Source organism: Anolis carolinensis, chromosome 1 (genome assembly GCF_035594765.1).
Source record: "Anolis carolinensis isolate JA03-04 chromosome 1, rAnoCar3.1.pri, whole genome shotgun sequence".
NCBI classification, from domain to species: domain Eukaryota; kingdom Metazoa; phylum Chordata; class Lepidosauria; order Squamata; family Dactyloidae; genus Anolis; species Anolis carolinensis.
The window spans coordinates 280,354,328-280,375,378 of NC_085841.1; positions in this window are offsets into that span (position 1 = coordinate 280,354,328).

A 21,051-nucleotide genomic window follows, 5' to 3' on the forward strand; every position below is an offset into this window, starting at 1 on the left:
TACTTCAGGATGAAGAAAGTATCATGAGGACCATTACAATAAAATGGGTTTGTGCAAGAAGGAATCTGGGATTTTTAAAGCCTTTTTTTTTCTTTTGAGAGATTCAGAGATTCAGGGCTTAAAAATGAAAAGAAGGTTTATCTTCACGGTCTGAATTTTGGGCATGATTTGCCTCATAAAAGTTTCCTGACAGAGAATGATATTTTCCTTTTGTTCCCCCACATCTTTAACACAATCGCTCATCGTGACATTCTCTATAGCCAAGCTCCAAAGACTGTTGAGACATAGAGGGAGTTGGCTGAGTCCTGTTAGTAAAATAAAGATCCAGCTTGTATTCTGGAGATGTGTTAACATAAATTTCTGCATGTGTTTATTGTTCTCAGGACACTTGTGCCAAATGGTAATGTTGCAGAACCAAATGTACAAATACACAACCAAAGGATGACTATGGCCAATTTAAGCAGGAGAAAACAGGTGCATCTTGGTCAAGAATATGCAGTCACAGTACAATGGGACCGCATGCACAGCTGTATTTCTATGACTTTGAACTGAATGCTGACACTAGATATAATGTTCAACTCCTTCTGTGGGCCTAAGCACAAGCAAAATGCTAAGAGCTTTGGCCATTATGGCCACCAGATCTTTAATCAAGGTAGTAGGCTGTAATTCAAGATCACCACACCATTCTTTGCAAATAATAGTGATACCTCATAATATAGTATCACAGCTGCAACATATGCCTGCAGGGGCGGAGGACCTATTAGAATAGTTCACCCTTGAAGGGTAATGTATCCACTGATATTCCAGGAGGCCTTAAAGTGATGGTTCTCAGTCTGTGGGTCCCCAGATGTTTTGGTCTTCAACTCCCAGAAATCCTAACAGCTGGTAAACTGGCTGGGATTTCTGGGAGTGGTAGGCCAAAAACATCTAGGGACCCCAGGTTGAGAACCACTGCCTTAAAGGGATCTATGGCTGGCATCATCAATGGTCCTGTTGAACTCCTGGTCAGTAAGTGGGATCAAAATCTAACTAGGCTATTGACATAATCACTCTCAATGTCCTGTCCAACCCATTACTAACCAGGCTCCCTGGTAAACAGAGATTCTTGGGGAAATGAAATGGGATGGATGGCAATTATTCAACAAGACATGGACATCGTTGCTCCTATAAGGCAGCATGTATCGTGCCTGCAAATTCACATCCAGCTGAGCTATTCAGAATAGTGAGGGGTTAGGGTTAGGTTACTTGGTTTCTTATTGCTGGTATACGTAAATATTTTCTTTTATAGTTGTTCCTAACATTGTTAATAATATGATCTCCAATATCCAATGTTACATCTCTTATTGCCTGTTTGGTAGATATTGGTGCTCCCCCCCCTCATTCTCATTTGGACAGGATGCACAAATTTAGACAGATAATTTCTTTGCTGTAATAGCTTCCTTGACTCCATTCATCAACTTCCATATGACTGTTTGGACTTGCTAGGACTTTTTCTGGCATGATCCAATGCATATAATATTCCTGTTCCATAAATTTCTAGCTCCCATGATGAGAGAGATGTTGTTAAGATAGTGCTAAGATAATATAGTTGAAAATTTCATTTCTCTGTATGTGTTTTTGTCCAGAGTTACCTATCACTTTTCCCAGTCTCAGATCATGCAGTCTCACACTACATAGCATATCTCTTTTACTCCTCCACCCACTTCATTTCCATTACTGGTTCCTAGAAGACTAACATAATCAGACTAGATTTTAACACACAGAATAATTCCTACACAGAGATTGTTTGCGCAATCTATTTTCTGTATTCCAGTTTCAAATGTAAGTATGATTATTATTTGTATTACACAGTGTCAACTGAGAGAAGGAAAAATTCTCTTTGTTACTTTCACATCCCTCATGGTATGTTGTCTGGATGTTTTCCCAATCCGACCTATCCATAGAACTGCCTTTCAAATGCAATTATAGCACTTTGATACCACCTTTACTGATTGCATAGAATACAGCCATAGCGGTTAAAATGGAATTGCTAACACAGCATTCATAAAGCGTAGTAAGGGCTCTTTGCTGTCGTCATGGCATGCATATTGTTTTTAAAAACTGAGTTCTCACATTCAGTGAAGCATCCCAACACAAATGTGTAAAACAGCATGGTGTATTGGTTGAACATTGGACTTTGGCTCTGAACACTATAGGCCCTTTAGCAATACAGTGATACCTTGAATTAAGAGTTTAATTTGTTCCATGATTGAGCGCTTAACTCAAATTGCTTTTATCCCAAAGTGAATTTTCCATTGAAATGCTATTAATCCATTCCCTCCCATTTTTTGTTACGTGTTTTTAAACAAGAAAATTTACTTTAGAAATAACAAATAATGTATAAATGTCCATTCACATGGAACAAAAATAAAAAAGATCAACTTTAAAATGGTAGAAGCACAAAGTTGTGGCACAATGGTAAAGGCACAAAGCACAAAGTGAAGAGACAGAAGCATCATTGTCTTCTTACTGTACTCATTCCAGTCTCCCTCCCTCCTTCTCTTGCTCTCTCTCCCTCTCTCTCTTCATGAAGCCAAACATACCAGGAATAAAAACCAATCACACAAAATCAACTAACCCAAAGTTCCTCAAAGGAAACAATAACAAAGTAGACATCAATCTCCCAAAGCAGACAAGAGCGACGGCTCTTAACTCAAAATGCTCTTAAGTAAAGATGCTCTTATTTTGAGGTTCACTGTACACAATTATTGTGCCATTATTTCACTTTAACTGCCATGGCTTCAGCCTATGGAATCTTGGGGTTTATGGTTTGATGACATACTGAGGATTCTAAATGCCCCTCCCTAAACTACAAATCCCAGAACCACCTGACATGGGACCATGGCGAATAAAGTGAAATCATAGTGCTTTAATTGTGTGGCATTAAAAGGCTTGAGAGTTCAAATCCTCAGTCAGTCATGGAAAGCCACTGGGTGACAATGGTGTACAAGCTGTGGACAAAGTTGTATACAAGCTGCAATACAACAAGGCAAACCCACCCTAACAGCTTTGTCTAGAATTGCCCACAGATGTCAAATTCAGAGGAAAGTGTGTTAACTGAATGCTTTTAGGCAAAGTAAAAACAAAAGAAACATGTGAACATTATCACTGTACATAATTTGTTTTTACTGCAATGTTTGAGCTTTCTTGGCACAGGATTCTGATTATTTTGGCACAGAGGACAAACAGTTTGGGATGTATTAGAATGCACTTGCTAACATGAATTCATTAGCTGACAGGGTCAAATAATGAGGAATGTTATTGCCTGCAAGTATTGCTGAGGCAAAGCTAGCTTCGTGCTTAGCTAAGGGAGCTGTAGGCTTAAAGACATATCGGTGTCTTTAGAAGCTAGGAAGAAAAATGGCTGCTTGAGATAATTCCACTTCCAAATCATACATTTCTTTATTTCTCTGACCCTTTCTTCTGTCTTTATCACCAGGGCAATTTGCATAAAAATAGGATCTATGCCACTTATGAGTTTGTGTGCTCCTGCTGCTTATTCATCCCTTGAAATCTTAATCCTTTGTGGCATTTATATAGTACCTTTCACCCCAAAGCACTTTACAGTAATTACTAATTGATATAAAAGGATCACTTCATCCACCCCTGACATGAAGTCACCTCTGTGGTGAAACCAGCTGTTTAATCGTGTACAGGGGCGAAAACACACACATACACACACACACACACATGGAACACTGCAGTTTAATATAGAAGGTAAAGAGTTATTTTTGAGTTGAAAGGAAGAAGGAAAGAAGTAAAGAAAGACGGACGGAAGGAAGGAAGGAAGGAAGGAAGGAAGGAAGGAAGGAAGGAAGGAAGGAAGGAAGGCAAGCAAAAACAATACAAGACAAGACAAAGAGCAGGCCCCAACATTAGGCAAGCATATATAAGAGGAGCTAGCAAAGTGTTGGAAAAGAAGACTGCGTGCAACGCTTGATGTCATGTGTCCCCCAAATTAGCTTGCTGCTCTCAGGCACTGTGGAAAACGTTGTCCTCTCTCCAGTGATGAAGAAGTATTAGGTAAAGGTAAAGGTTTCCCCTGACGTTAAGTCCAGTCGTGACCGACTCTGGGGGTTGGTGCTCATCTCCATTTCTAAGCCGAAGAGCTGGCATTGTCCGTAGACACCTCCAAGGTCATGTGGCTGGCATGACTGCATGGAGCGCCGTTACCTTCCCGCCGGAGCGGTACCTATTGATCTACTCACATTGGCATGTTTTCAAATTGCTAGGTTGGCAGAAGCTGGAGCTAACAGCGGCTGCTCCCGTCGCTCCCGGGGTTTGAACCTGGGACCTTTCGGTCTGCAAGTTCAGCAGCTCAATGCTTTAGCACACTTCGCCACCGGGGCTCCTTGAAGAAGTATTAGCTACCAGTAAAATTGAATCTGGAACATGAAATGGGAACAGGCCCCATGTTGTACCTTGCCTGAGGCAAAAATGCTTTGAGCCACTCTGAAAAAGAAAAGAAAAAGATCACTATAGATAGCTATACAAGCACCAGTCCACAAACCAGCACTGGGCTGGGGTAACCTGGAGTGATTTCTCTCAGCAAAGAAACATGAAACAGAACAATAGAATATCACCTACACCAATCTTCTACCATACAGTTACACACAATTACAGCACTCCTAAAGACTAAAAACACTAATGCTGCAATCTTAAAAGCACACTTAAAAGGGCATTCTGCCCACCCTGAAATCAGTGGGACTTACTCCTGAAAGTATAATATGAAATTGCACATAAACATAGAAGTTATAATGCTAAATGCCAGATGATTTGACAAAATGAAATTACGCAGCAATCCAACTACTCCTTCCTGCTAGGACAGTATTCATATCAGCAAAGATGATTCCACTCCTGTCTCCAAGCTGGGTAGGCACCTTAGCTGACATTGATGAAGATGATGGCCAAGAGCTCTCTGGAACACCGTGGCCACTGCTTCAGTGACAAACAATGACACAGATTAGTGCCATCTCCTTTTCTCTGCACTGCAGCGTATGGGGAGAGTGGGGTAGTGGACTGATCTGTATGAAGCTCTGGTGTATTCTGTGACTGTTGCAGACACACGGTAAAATCAGGTTAGGCAGTTTTACTCTGTGTTGAGGGCCAGAAGTCTCTGGACATCATTTGGATGCCCAGCAGCGGCATCTGGCCCACTTTGGGGTATGTGATCTGCGTAGATAGGCCCATTGTGTAGGGAATCCTATTGATTTCATAGAATTTGTGGTAGTCAATGCCTCAGAAGAGATGTAATGGGACTAAAGCATGCTGGGAACCCATATTCTGTGATCTGGAAGTGTTGGCTCTGAATCCCTGAGCTATGATTCCACTGTGATATAAAGAACACACCCTTCATTTTTATTATATCTATAGCTGGAAAGAATCCTAACACAAAAGTCAAGTTTCACGTGAACCCTGACTCAAGTGGAGCTTTGGGAGCAGTGTCACTTGCATTTTAAACACTCCACTAGAATGGTGATTTGGTAGACTTAACATGTGTATGAAAGAAGGTCTGTTTCTAAGATAACCATTTTATTTTGTATGATGTGCTATAAAATACATTTATGCTCCACTCAGGCAAACTTCTGTTTCTCAGATAATGGGATCCTCACTTCTTGTATCCCTGTGGGGCCCTTAGCATGGTACACAACGTAGCATGGCCCCAGGGACTGAACATGAGCTTGGTTAACTGCTCCCAGTTAACCTGGTGCTGCTCTTTATTTTCTGCTGCCTATGAACAAATTAAGAGATAACAACACCTCAGGGAACATTTTGTAAAATCATCATACTCTCAAGACAAACATTCCCCATTGTCCAACTACAACTGTTAGAGATAGAAGAGCCCATAGTATCAATGTGTTTTCTCATTATATTTATGTGTTATCCAATACATGCAAAAAAATAAAATAAATTTGTGGCCTATATCCAGATGTCTTGAGTTTCAGGGTTTTTTTGGGGGGGGGGGGGATGGGATGTAAACAGAAGAAGGCGAGGAGGATGAATCCCAACCAGAGTACAACCATCGAGTCAGTGGGGATGATAGTTTCAGACAGATCCCACAGATTTTGGACTAAGACATATCAGGACTCTAAATTGTCAAGCACTGTTATGTATCTATACCAAGAGCCCATCCACACCATATTATTATAGTGATATAATTCTACTTCAACTGTAATGGTAATAATCTATAGAATCTCGGGTTTTGTAATTTGGTAGATCTCTCAGGATAAGAATGCGAAATGCCCATCCCTAAACTGCAACTGATGTGAGGAGAAATCCATAGTACATTGGGTCATGGTTCTGTTTAAGGAGGTGAGGGGAAATTATAGGTGGCTAGTTAATAGGTAGTATGTGACAATGTTCTGGCAGTTTCACATCCTATCAACCTGTTTCAGGGCACAATTCTGAAATAAATAAATTTCAGCTGTGGTATTTTGGGAAATCTTTAAGTGGGCAGTGAACATTATTGCCACAGATCACATCCTGGGAGAAAGGTGGGGTATACATCATATTTAAACAAATGAACAAAGGAATAATATTGTATGTTGTTCAGGTAGTCTTTATATAAATAACTTAGTTTGAAAACTCAACCAGCCCCTTTGGATTGTATTTTCTACACATGTCTAGGGAACAGAGACATTTGTCAGCCTCTTCACACCTTCTGCTAATTAAATAAATTAAATATGTTGCTAGAAAAAAAAACCCTGAGATGTTAGGTAGGTTAACATTTGTCTCCCAAGCCATCTGTTGAAATCTCTATTAGACATTAGTATGGAACTACTTACTACCACAATGTCTTGGTTCTTGCCAAACTCCACCAAAACCCGTTCCAGAAGGAGAATAATGTCAAGAGATAGAGGTTCTGTGTTAGTCAATGGTTGCTCCCATTTTCATAAAAGTCAAGTGGGTGCCTCTTGCATGCTTTTAATGAGAAAATAAAAAGAGAATCCAATAAAATGGAGCAAGAGCACCAGAAGGAAGTTCAGGGCAGGAAAATCTTTAAAACATTGTTTTTAAAACAAAGATCGCACGTTACTGGACTGGGTTTTTCACAATAAGTTTTCCTTTGGTCTGGACTGGGTTTTTCACAATTCACAATAAGCTTTTCATTTGAAGAGCCACCCTTTTTGAAGGGCCATCCTATAATTTTCCTGGTGCTCTTCTGTCTGGCAAAAATGAGACTGAGAAAAACATGGTGTGTGATGGCAAGCCGGAAAAAAGAAAACTATATGTCTGACTACCCGGTGGCTATCGGTATACCCTCTGATGTACTTCAGTTTTTAAAATAAAGACTCTTGAAACTGGATAAAGTTAACCAAATAAGTTTATTGAGACAAAGGCAAAGTTAACTTCAGTCAGGATTCTTGAAAGGTGAATCAAAATAATATATTACAGAGACAAGGTTTGTTGATTGAATTTAGTTACACTGGAAATAAACACTTGACTATGTATAGTATGAGGTAAAATACTTGAATATAATTGTGGTAAGTCACTTGGTTATTAATACAATACAGAATCAAAATGGCAAAGTACAAAACTATAATGAAGTACACTATACTATAATGGTTATATGGTGGAATATTCCAAATTATAATGATATAATACTATTTTGATGAAAAATGCAGGGTATAGTGGTAAATGCCTGGCTATATTGTCTATAAAATGAAGTAATTGGCTATAATGGTGAAACTCGGTGGTTGCTGTCACAGGACGTCCAACTCTTTGTTTGTCACGCAAGTCAGATGTTTCCACCTCAACATCTTTAAACTTACTTGCCCAACGACGCACAGTACTCACATCAACACAATCAACATAACAGCTTGCATTCTCTGATGGATCTCCTTTGGGGTGACACCTTCTGCTGTCAAGAATTCAATGATTGCACGTTGCTTAAATTGCATTGACCATCCGTCCGCGCAGGGTTCCATACTTCGCACTTTAACAACACAACCGTTCAATGCTAAGGCTTCCTGCCAAATGGAACTGTAGAGGAGAGTTTACCGAACAAGCCAGTACCTTCCGCATACCAGGACTGCCATCTGTTGAGGAGTTACGAAGGTGGAGGTATTACTTTTCATTCAACCCTTGTAATAAAGCTTTGAGGTTCACTTGTTTACTCTCTCTCTCTCTCTCTCTCTCTCTCTCTCTCTCTCTCTCTCTCTCTCTCTCTCTCTCTCTCTCTCCCACACACACACACACACACAGACAGTCCTGAAAAAGAGAGCTTTAGGAGTTGGTAATTTGCTAGTTACTAAGGTTACCAGGCATCCCATAATATAAGGGATATTCCTTTTTAGAGGTCCAAAACATTTGTGCTTTAGAGGGCTGGAAAGTGCCCCTTGTTTACACTAATCAGCTATTATAGTAACATAATAAAAATGTAATATAAAGACATATTTTGTTTGTTCTTGCTCTTTTTGCTTGTATGATTTTTGTTTAATAATAATTTTGTTTTTCTAGTTTTAAAACTATTGTTAAAACCTCTCTTAGAGTTTCTTCGGAAAAGGAAAAAAACTCTCTGGAAGTATTGAGAGTTCAAGTTCTTTCTGTTTTGATTTTACCTGTGCATTCCCAGGTTTGCATGCAAACTCTTTCCTGACAGACCCTGTGTTTCCTGCACCCCCTTCCCTGTATCCCCCCTCATATATGATGTCTAGACTAATTCAATATTTCAGAAAATGATTTTCAGTAATTTCCACAGAGTCTTCTTTATTATTATTATTCAGGAATTATAGTCAAAGTCCAAATGTGCTTTAGCAATATTATAGTTGTTAAACATTAGGATAATTTTGTTTTTGTGAGAACATTCTTATTTCTTTCACTGGAGCTTTGTAGCATCTGTGACCTGGCAGCAATAGCTGTGTTTATTGGTAGTAGCCATCTTAGCTTGGGCAAATACAAGCAAGCAGCTCAGTAGAGATAATTTTATTTCAGAAAATACTGGGTTAATCTTATTTAGAAATGAAAAGTCTTCGGTAATGCTAGGAGTTTCCAGGAACACTTTGGAATAAAAAAAAACATCACATGGATCTCCAAAATAAAATGGGGTTTACAGGAACAAAGCCTGGGATGTTCAGAAATGTTTTGCTTGTTTAGAAGGGCTCTTTGAATTGTCCTTTGGAACCAAGCATCAGGTGAAAAAATGTCATGAATAAAACAAAACAAAACACTGCTACTGAGATTACATAAGTCTTCCATCTCCCCCTCCTGCTCTGAACTATCTATTTTCTCAATTCTCCAAAGCATCAAATATTCTCTATTTTTCATAATTTGTGTAAAATGTGGTAGAAATCTTTTCTCATGCATTATCACACCAATCATACTTCACAGAATTCAATCATTGCCATTTTACACATAAAGAACTAAAGCTCAGAGAAGAGCTTGTTAAGAAAATCTAGTTAATACTGAAGTGAGATGTACAGACTGTTTCATTTACAACAGTCTGAAACATTCATACATGAATTTTCTTACATTAATGTGCACTGTATAATGTTTACAGCCCAACAATTTACTGACATGGTTAGAGGATCATAGCTTGATTGAGTCTGAACTGATGTTTTATATGTTACATGTGTTATATTTTATTGTATTTTATACTGTGTTCACTTTTATGCTGTTTTTAGGCACTTTGTACCATCTGTAAGCTGCTCTAAGTCCCTTTGGGGAGATGGTGGCGGGATATAAGAATAAAGTTGTTGTTGTCGTCGTTATGGTTGTTATTATTATTATTATTATTATTATTATTATTATTATTATTATTATTATTATCTACAGCATGAAAAAGAAAACTCCATGCACTCCAGAAGGTATAGGTTTGGACCAAGCAGTTCCATGAGCAGATTTGAGTTTAAGGGGGTAGCACTGCTGATGAAAAGGAGAGGTCCTTTCTATCCAGTCCCCTTTCCTGCTATGCTCCTTGGACATCTGCTCCACAATGGAGAGGTGATATGGAAAGAGAATGGAAATCTTTTGATAATTGCCTCTCCATTTTCTTCTTTAAGTAAGACCAGCTATTGGATCAAATCCTTTTCTGATGATAAAAAGAATCCACCCATCCTCAGAAGGACAGCTCTTGATTCATGCCTTAGAGTCTCAATTCATTCATCATGTGCATCACTTAACAAATGTAAGACCAAGGTGTGCCTCACGTGTGTAGATTAATGAGTCATCAGAGATCTGCTACCAGAGATAGAAGGTACATAATGTGTTTTGATGAGAACTGGCAAAACATCTACCTGGGAATTATCCAGTATGAAGTACTTATGCATATGGAATCCAAGTTTTTTAATGTGTGATAACTATAGAAGTTTCCATTATCAGGTGTATGTTGAGAAAGTAGGTGAGACATAAGTGACACTGGTATTACTCTCACATGTGCATATGAATATGTTTTTTTTTTAAAACAAGTCTGTATACACCTTTGTCAACTAATATTACATTGCAGAAGCTCTTAGAAATTGTGCATTCAAAGTAATGACTTCTGATACACCACTAGCAAGATACCTGAGCTAACATATACATTATCTTAAAACTCTGGTGCTGTTATGTTGTGGGATGCGTGTATAAACTTCACAGTTTTTGTGTTTGGTACATGTTAATTACATTTTAATGTTTTTTTAAATTTAATATACACTCTTGATGTTTCAATCTAATTTTCCAATTTACATTTAATGGGGGGATGGGGAGAAGGAGAGCACAAAATTTGTTTCAAAAAAAATAAAGCACTTGTAATTGGCTTCAGGAATATCATCCAATCTTCTCTTAAATTGAGATGCCAGAGCAACTATGTTGCCGTTTAAATCAGATAACAAAATTATTCCAGGTATAAGATGATGGCAAAGAGATCTGTGGTAAATAGCCTGTGAATTCAAATACGAATTGCATCTCTGAGATTTCTCAGTTCCTACAAATTAGACAAATAAATTGGTAGTCTACCTACTGCATCTTCGTAAACAAGCATTTTTCAGAAAAGCACTCCCTTCTATCCATTAAGCTGGCCTAGTTTCAAGCACTGAAAGGAGCTATAGCATAGTGATGGGTCTTTTGAGCTAGAATCCCGAATAATTATTGGCAGGACACTAATGAAAAAACAACTAATTCTGACAATTTACCATAGTAACTGAAGCATTCATATTATTAATGTCAGCATGATCTCAAACTGAAAGCTCAGCCACTATGACACGCACAGCACTCAGGCATTTTTGTTACCCAGAGAGGAAATCTTAAGAGGAATTCAGACTTTCATTTGAATGCTAGCATTGTTCTAGTAAAACTGATGCTGAACAGAGTAAACAAGGGAAGGATGCTTTATATCACAGTCAACCTTCACCCCCTATAGACTCCCCCCTTTTGCAGCAAAAAAGTGCCTTATCACGCATGAAACCCCTGGGGTTCATCTTTTGAATAGATTGCAGCCTAGATTAGCATTAAAAACCCAATTTTTCAAAATCGGAAGTGGACACACATTCCTACTTCTGGGGTTTTCATGTTTTAAGGATGAGTTTTTGGAGAGGAGTATTTTTGGCAATCCATGCAGTTCCCAGAGGTCATGAGTAGAAATCTGATCCCTGGTCCTGCTGCAGCTGCCTACCTGATGTACCCAGATGATTGGACCAAAACTGTAAAAATTAATCCTCTGCCCTTGATTTAAATATCTGTAGATGGAAAGATACAAAGGTTAATTTTCTCATAAGAGATGTGTGGGGCTCAGCCTATACAAAACCTATAGTCTTTCCCATATCGGACACTTTCTTCTTAGGACCACCACCGTGTGGCATTCACATGAGCAATGATCCTGGGAACTTACCAGGATGGTCATCTTTGTTACTACTTTGCCAATCTGTGATCTCACAGACAGACTTTGGATCATCACTAAAAGGTGACAGCCCTGCCTCTATGCCAGTTTGCAACATCCATTCAAATAATATCCTTAACTTCAGTTCCTTTATTAGTATTGGGGATTGAAAAAGCTTAATATTTTTTCCTTTCCTAGGCCAGTTTTCTATGAGCATGAGCATGAATTTGAGTTTTAACACAAATGTGCTATGCCAACATTCAATTGCATGTTCAACAAAATGTCACAGATGAAAACCAAGAGATGTATCCTAGCAACATCATAGTGTGGTCAAGGTGGTAAAAGTTATTAATGAGGCAGACATTGCAACAGACTGTCAATTTAGGATAGTTGGAGGGTATGCTGTATCACTTGGAAAATTGCCCTTTTTTGAAACGCAGCTCACAGAACCCCCCAGTTGGGGAGGGGGTTGTTCATGGATGACTTCCAGCTCTGTCGCTCTATAGCAAACAAAATGTAATCTGAAAACAGCTTGGACTGGTTTTCGGTGTGCTAAGATCGGTAAAACTGAAAGGCAAGAAATATGGCAATGATTTAGGAAGGGCTGGTCAGGGCTAAATCAACAAAGGGAGGAATGGGGCCTAAGCTATTCTACCATGGGTGGATAGTGCTGCAACCCAGTATGAATGTGCATAAGTGAGAAGCACGGTAGCCAGTGGGCAACAAGGTCAGAGAGATCTGAGCTGCTCCAGGACAAAAGAGAGGTGAATCAACACCTCTTTATCCTTATCAATTCTTTGAGATTATTTCAACTCTGATTCACCTCTTGAATGTGTAAACAACCCAAAAGCTGACATGAGCTCATGGATTGTCTTTTATCCCAAGATAATTGATAGTACAAAAAAGCCCAGTAATTCTTCATGATCTCAGCATTTTCCCTGGTGGTGGTTGTGACACCTTCAACTCCTTCTGGAACCACAAGGATTTAACAGTGAGACCAATTAAGCACTAAATTAGGAAAGTATTCAATTAGCCATACTCTTCTAAGAACTTAGGCAGAATTTAGATGTCTCTCTGTGTGCTAAGAAGACAAAATTAGCATGCCTAGCACTTGTAAACATAAGGTAATGGTATTGTTGATCCCACTAGTCAAACTGGCATAGGAAGCTTCCTTATAACAGGTACCCTTTCATAGCACTATAATTATAGCACTATAATTCCACATTAACTGCTCCCAGCAGCATCTTGGGATTTGCAGTATAGGAAGGGGTATTTATAGTAAAACCATCACACTATGATTATGCACTGTGAATGGACCTCAGTCCTGACTCAGTCCATTTAGCCTACTATTGTTTATTCTGAGCAGCAGACTGTCTAAATAACTTCTTTCTGATCAACAATAGCTTTTTATCCCACATTACTAAATTGGTACCTTCACCTTGTTATTTATTTATTTGTTATTTATTTATTTATTTATTTAATTTTAAGAAATGGAATTGAAATTATGTTTTTAATCAAAGGTTGGCATCCAAAAGAATCTAAGAGCAACAGGGAATTAAAATATAGCAGAAACCTAGCACTACACCATAAAGCTGGATTTCTGGCTAACTTAAAGAAATGTGGTGTAAACACCAAGAACTGAGAAGCTTTGACACTCGTGTTCTAACTGGAGGTTAGCTGTTACCAATGGTGCCATGGATTTTGAAGATAATAATAATAATAATAATAATAATAATAATAATAATAATAATAATATAACTTTATTTCTAGACCACCCTATCTCCCCAGAGGGACTCAGGGTGGTTAACACACATATAAATGGCAAACATTAAGTGCCACAACTACTTCACTTAATATCAAAAGTATAAAATGATGATAACATACCCATTATAATAAAAATTTCAAATTAGAAAATAACAATAAATTTAAACATGACACTCAGTAAAAACATTACTGAGGCACCAATAAAGGGCAAACGGAGGAAACATGCGAGGAAAGCATGTCAAGCAAACCCTTTTCATGACTGCCTTCCATCTGGAAATCTATGTCCTCACTGTGAAAGACTATACGGATCCAGAATAGATCTCCATTTACGAATCCACCACCAAGACTCTACCCTTGGAAGACAATCATACTTGGCCACAAGTGAACTCCAATGATGATGACAACAAAAATATAGCAATAAGCAATACAAAAAGTGAGAGTTATAAAACCATACAAGTTATAAATGCCAAAGGCTAAATGCCAGGATTTTATTTTTAAAAAACTCTAGTATCAAGAGAAATGCAGCATCTAGGTGGCATGCCTAAATATCCTAAAAATGTCAGATCCCATCTTCAAATCTAAAGGGATTAGCTTTGGTTAATACTTGGATGGGAGACTGCTAAAGAATACCAGGTGCAGTAGGTTATACTGTATTACAGAGTAAGGAATTGACAAAACCATATCTGAGTATTCCTTGCCTAAGGCAACCCAATGACAATTATGGAGTCACCGGAAGTTGACAGGTGACTTGAAGGCTTATACACAGAGCAAGCATTCCTCATTTCATGTGCCACCTTTGAGAAGATGCCCCCTTACTATAGGGATAGTTTGTTGTTCCTTTGGATGGAGCACAGAAAATGAATTACTCTGATGATAACACATTCCTTCAGATACTTTAGGCCAAACTATTTAGGTCCCACATGTCTGCATCAACAGATTGAGATAAAGAAATAAATGAAGTTGAAGGCCATATCATTCTTTCAGATTCAGTGTAGCACAGCTACAAGAGGCAAACTAGTCAGAATTCTGACAACAAACTTTTGAATGAATTTACACCATTGCACCACAGTAAAACATTGCAGTAATCTAGCTAGGAGGTTACCAGTGTGGATCATACTAACCAAGCCATGTCTATCCAGGCAAAGCTGTAGCTGGTGAACCACCAACACTGTTAAAAAGTTGTCTGAGCCATCAAAATGACTTGAGGACTTCATCACATGAATGTTTTCCCTATGTTCTCTCTGTTTTCACATATTGACAAAATGGAGTCCCACAGAGGCCATCCCATGATGCATAACCACTTCCAGTGGACCTGATGCATCAGAGATGGATACATTTCTAGCAAAACAATTGAGAAAGACCTGGATCCTAAATAACATATTGAAAAATAAGAAAATAAAAGCTTAATGCCCATTTTGCACCATTCAATATTATTTTAATTCAAAATGGATAGGAAAAATATTTACATTCTAGCAGAGAAACGATTAACAAATTATACACTGTTACAGTGTTTTAGTCTATACTTTCAAGCAGAGCTTTCCAAACATTTGTTGTTGGTGGTGCATGTTTTAGACAGGCATCATTTTGCGACAGAGTAATTCAGTTTTACTAATAAACTGGAAGTTAAAGCAACTCCTTAGAAGCAATATAGACACATACATAAATTGCAATAATCTATGGGGACACAACATATCTCATGAAAGCCTATCATTTATATGATTGATTGCTTATTTCACATAGACTCAAAGGTTTCTTGTTGCGTTTGTGTGACACACCTACAGACTGCAGCTGACACTTTCATGTGTTGTGACACACATCTTGGAAAGCTCTGCTTTAAAGTCTCAAAATAAGTTCAGCACCTTGTATGGTTTGTGTGGTTTGGACTAAAATCCAGAGTGTATTCTGACCCACATTGTCAGAGAAGCCACCAGCCCCCTCTGCTTGGAGTGTGTGGGAGAAAACATTTGCAGAGAGCGTGCGACGACTTCAGGCTTGCCGGGTAGACCCCCTCCCTTCCAAAAGCTGTACACCACCGAGATGTAGCAGGGCACACAAGTGGAGTGTAAAGTCAATGGGATTACATTCTCCTAATTATTTTCTGCTCGAGGTTTACATCGCCGGCACAGAATGAGATCAGCCGGGACTTGCCTCTCAAACAAATCACTCAGACTTAATCATTGCTCACATAAACAACAACAGCACAGGGGGAGGGAGGGAGGCTGCAAAAAGACAGAGGAGGGCTTCTTCCATCGCAGTGGCAAGGAACAAAAACCTGGAGGGGAAAAAAAGCTGTTGGACCGCCACCAAATCTCCCTCGCTAGAGACAGAAGCCCATCTGCTGAGCTCGGCAACTTCGCTTTAACTACCATTCAGCTTGCGTCTCCGTAGAGATCAGTCTGGAGTGCTGGCAGATGGACCCCTGTTTCCCTGAGTCGCTGTGTTATTTGTTTAATAAATTTAATTAATATCCATACTGCATTGGAGTGCTCCCAGAAAAAAGAGGTTGCGGTCCTCTCTTCCTTTGATAACTACATGATGAGTGATTTCCCAGAAAAGACCAGATAACAGTGCCCCCGGGCCACTGAAAATTGAAAACTGCCATGCGCCCACATTACTTTGCATGTCTTTCTGTTCTGTTCTCTGTGCTCATTTTGTTCTTGAAGGCTTATTTAAACTTCATGAACATGTATAATTTTGTGTATGTGTGTAGGGAGAGGGGAGGGCAATCAATATGCTTCTTGTTTCATATCAGTTACAGAGTTAGTATGGATCAAAAAGCATCTGACAAACTGGCACTTCTGACCGCTGGATCCTTTGCCAACAGAAAAAAATAAATTGACAAACTGTCCTTCCAGGAAAATATCATGGTTTTGTACATGCATTGCTGACAAAAATGCCAAAAGGCAGTCCTTATACTGGGTATGTTCTAATTTTTAATCAGCAATTATGTGCATTTAATACAGATAACCTAGTGCTTGTGTGCCATCAGATATCAAAGGTGATAAATTAAATGTTTAAATCTCATTTCTGAAGAATTAAATTGGCTACACTGTGAACCTAAAAAGGTTTACATATCAGTTCAGAGGACTACAGGAATTCAAATATTCTTGGAATCAAGTCCCCCAAAAGTTGAAATAGCTGAGAACATCTGGATTTATTTGGCATACTGAGGGAAAAACTGTTATTTAAAATCACTGATGCTGTGTTGCACACTTATTTAAAAGCTTCATGGAAAACAGCAGGACTTACTTCTGAGTAAACATGCACAGAAATGTACAATTTAATTGGTAACCATAATTGTGAGATTATTTGTGATGCTTTTTTGATGATGTGTGTTACACAGTTTTATTTCACCCCTAAAAGTGGTGTTTACTGCACACATATTACACCTTTTTTACATTTGAAGAGTACTCTTTTAGTTTTGACAGAACTACTTTCCTGGGAGATAAATGTACTCTGAATATGACTAACTGATTCATGCAACACATTGAACTGGGCTCAGATTAAAATAATTTAATTATATTTTCCTTTTTAAAAATTCCCAATAATACAGCAATGCTGCTTATCGAAATATAGGACCACAGGCTTCTCTGAATGCACATCATTAATTTGTTTATTTATTTGGTCCTGGAATTTTTTCCTTTGGGGATTTTTTTTGAAAAAATAAATGTTCAGAGCCCCAGAGTATAACTGAGGGTTCAAACTGTGTATACAAAAGGAATCTATTCAGTGTTTTAGTTCAGAGTTCTTACAAAGCAAGTGACCATGCAATTGAAAAGCAAGAGTTTGCATTGTGATGACCAGACAAGAGGGGACATTAACTTCTACGCAGCCCTAAGCCGTTGCTGGGTGCCTTCAAGTAGTTTATGAGTTATGGTGATCTTAAAGCAAACTCATTATGGTGTTTTCTTGACAATATTTATTCCAATGGGGTTGGCCTCGTCTTTATCAGAGACTCCAGCCTCAAGCAGTAGAAGATTTAACTATACATGGTCTAGTAATTCGTTTTAAGCACACTTTAGCACAAGATTCATTGCCTGAAATTACTAATCTGAGTGAGTTAAGCAGTGGTGTAGTGGAATCAGGTCTTAGAAGGTCAAAGCTCCCGTATGTTTTAATGAGGCGGGATGATAACGTCATCTGCTTTATACCATCTCTCTCTTTCTACTGGAATGTTGCTGTAATCATTTATGCCTTTTTATGCCTTAACACAACTACTGAAGGGATCTGGTAACACTGATGAACTTCAATGGTTCTAAATCTACCAATACCAGCTTAAGTTCTCAGTTCTCTGGCCTTGGCTTTGATGGAATGGCTGAGATATAAGTATTTTCAACATATCACAGTTCTGCTACATGACTAGAAAATTAAAATTAAAATCCATTCAAGTCTCACTGAAATTGGTGTAATGCATTTTTTGATGAACTTAATAAGAATAATACTTTGTTTATATATCATCCTATCTCCCTGAAGGGACTCAGGTGAGTGAACAACAAAGTCAGTAAACATTCAATGCCATACAAAAGAAAAATACATAAACAAATAACCATCCCACCCCAAACCCTCATAGATCCATATTTAAATCAAAAATAAGGCTCAAAAATGACATGTAACATTATTAACAGTAGGGTGGTTGATTTGTTTTAATTTGAAATGTAAAGGCACTATCCAAGGTGCTGAATTCTTTATCACCCAAATAAAGAATATATTAAAGAATAGGAATAAAATACAAATGTATTATATAGCTTTCAACACATGTGGGCTATGATTTGTTGTACTGAATGGTCCATGTGGTCTCTTCCAACCAGAGCCGGCCCTAGGTATTTTTCAAGTGTAGGCGAACAGAATTTTGGCACCCCCCCCCCCCCAAAAACAATCATTGAAAAATAAAAGCGTTGGATAAGCGAAAATGTTGGATAATAAGGAGGGATTAAGGAAAAGCCTATTAAATGTCAAATTGTGTTATGATTTTACAAATTAAGCACCAAAACATCATGTTTTACAACAAATCAACAGAAAAAGCAGTCTCGACTGTGCCCCCGTATGTTTGGCGCCTGAAGTGACCGCTTAATTCACCTCATTGTTGGACTGGCTCAGCTTCCAACTCTATGATACTATGAGTATACATCAAAGGATTTTTTTTCCATGTCAGGAGCAACCGGAGTTGCTTCTGGAGTGAGAGAATTGGCCGTCTGCAAGGACGTTACCCAGGGGACGCCCGGATGTTTTGATGTTTTTACCATCCTTGTGGGAGGCTTCTCTCATGTCCCCGCATGGAGCTGGAGCTGATAGAGGGAGCTCATCCACACTCTCCCCAGGTGGGATTCGAACCTGGCAGCTTTCAGGTCAGCAACCCAACCTTCAAGTCACTTAGTCCACTACGCCATCTGGGGGCTCCATATCAAAGGGTGTCTTCTGCTTCACACTCATTCTGTGTCCATATTTGACCTCAAACAGAAAGCTAATGACTCCATGTTAAAAGCATATCAAAGGGTGTCTTCTGCTTTTAACATGGAGTCATTCGCTTTCTGTTTGAGGTCAAATATGGACACAGAATGAGTGTGACTGTCCATGCAAGCTAAGTAACAGAGCAATGTCCAGATCTTTTTATGCCTCTTTGAATAAGAAAACCTTACATCACAATGCTTTTGAGTCTTCTTGTTCAAAAACAAGCTCGCCACATGGAAACTTGCTGTTAGGGTAAGTCTGAAGCCTTTTGGGCAAATGGAATTAGTTATTTGGTTGCCAGGTGTAGGCCTTGTTCTGAAATCCAGGTTAGTGTAGTAGTTTGAATGTTGGACTATGACTCTGGAAATCAGGGTTAAAATACCTGTCTCGCCATGGAAATCCACTGTATGACTTTGGGTAAGTCACACTCTCTTAGTCTCACAGGAAGGCAAAAGCAACCCCCCTCTGAACAAATCTTGCCAAGAAAACCCTGTGAAAGTTTTACCTTGGGAGTCACCAAAAGTTGAAAACAACTTAAAGATACACAAGAACAACAATATTTTGCTCTAATGATTCTTCAAAACTCTTAGGTTTTGTACTCACCCAACTCAATTTACAAGCATTTACAAGATCACACAGAAATACGTCCTGAGCTTATTTTTAAGTAGACATGTATATGTTTACATTGTGAGTGTATTGAAATGATAAGCTATGGTTGTCTTAGTGGATGATCTCCATCTAAACCAGTGATTCCCAAAGTGGGCGCTACTGCCCCCTGGTGGGCGCTGAAGCAATCCAGGGGAGCGGTGATGGCCACAGGTACATATATCTTTCTGTTTAAGTGCTATTAAAATTTTAAAAAAATTCCAGGGTGCTGAGTAATATTTTTTCTGTAAAGGGGGTAGTAGGCTAAATAGGTTTAGGAACCACTGAACTAAACACTGATGAGGGGTGTGCCCCCCCCCCCCCGTTGGTGCTTGGATCACTCAGCAGTTTTCGATATCATTGACTATGATAATAATAATAATAATAATAATAATAATAATAATAATAATAATAACTTTATTTTTATACCCCACCCCATCTCCCCGAAGGGACTCGGGGCGGCTTACATGGGGCCTGGCCCGATAAAACAAACAAATAACAGTAACAAAGCAATAAAACAATTATCCCAGTAAAAATCCTTCTTGAACGCCTGGGGGGTTTGGGAATTGGAGGCACTGTGCTGCAGTGGTTCCGGTCGTACCTCTCAGGCAGGTGGCAGATGATAGCACTTGGGGATAGCTGCTCCTCAAGAAAGGAGCTGTTATGTGGCACCTCAGAATGTGCCATTCTATCCCCAATGCTTTTTAATATTTACATAAACGGCTGGGAGAGATTATCTGTAGGCATGAGGCAGGGTGTTATCAGTATGCTGATGACACCCAAATATATTTCTCTATGCCTTCAAAAACAGCCTCAGCTAAAGATAGCATTTCTCCGCTGAATAAATGCCTGGAGGTGGTAATGGACTAGATGCGAAAAAAATCTGGCCATGGAGGTGTGTCAACCAATTCTGGATGCGGTTACACTTCCCTTGAAAGACGGTGTTAGCAGCCTGGGAGTGATCCTGGATCCATCTCTCCAAATGTCCGTTGATGTGAGGGTTAAGAGTGCTTTCTACCAGCTTTGGTTGATGCACCAGCTGGGCCCCTTCCTATATTTGGAGGACCTAAAAATGGTGGTGTACGCACTGGTAATCTCAAGGTTGGACTTCTGCAATGCGTTTTACATTGGTCTACCTCTATACAAAGTTCAGAAATTCCAATTGGTTCAAAAGGCAGCAACCAGACTGGTTGCAGGAACATCCAGGAGTAAGCATATCACCCCTATACTGGTGTTGATTTTGACCTTTAAAGCTTTACATGATTTGGGTCCAGGTTACCTATAGGATCATATAATCTGCCCTGCACATTTAGGTCCTGGGGTGGGGGTCTACTCCAACCAGTGCTGGATTTAGAATAAAT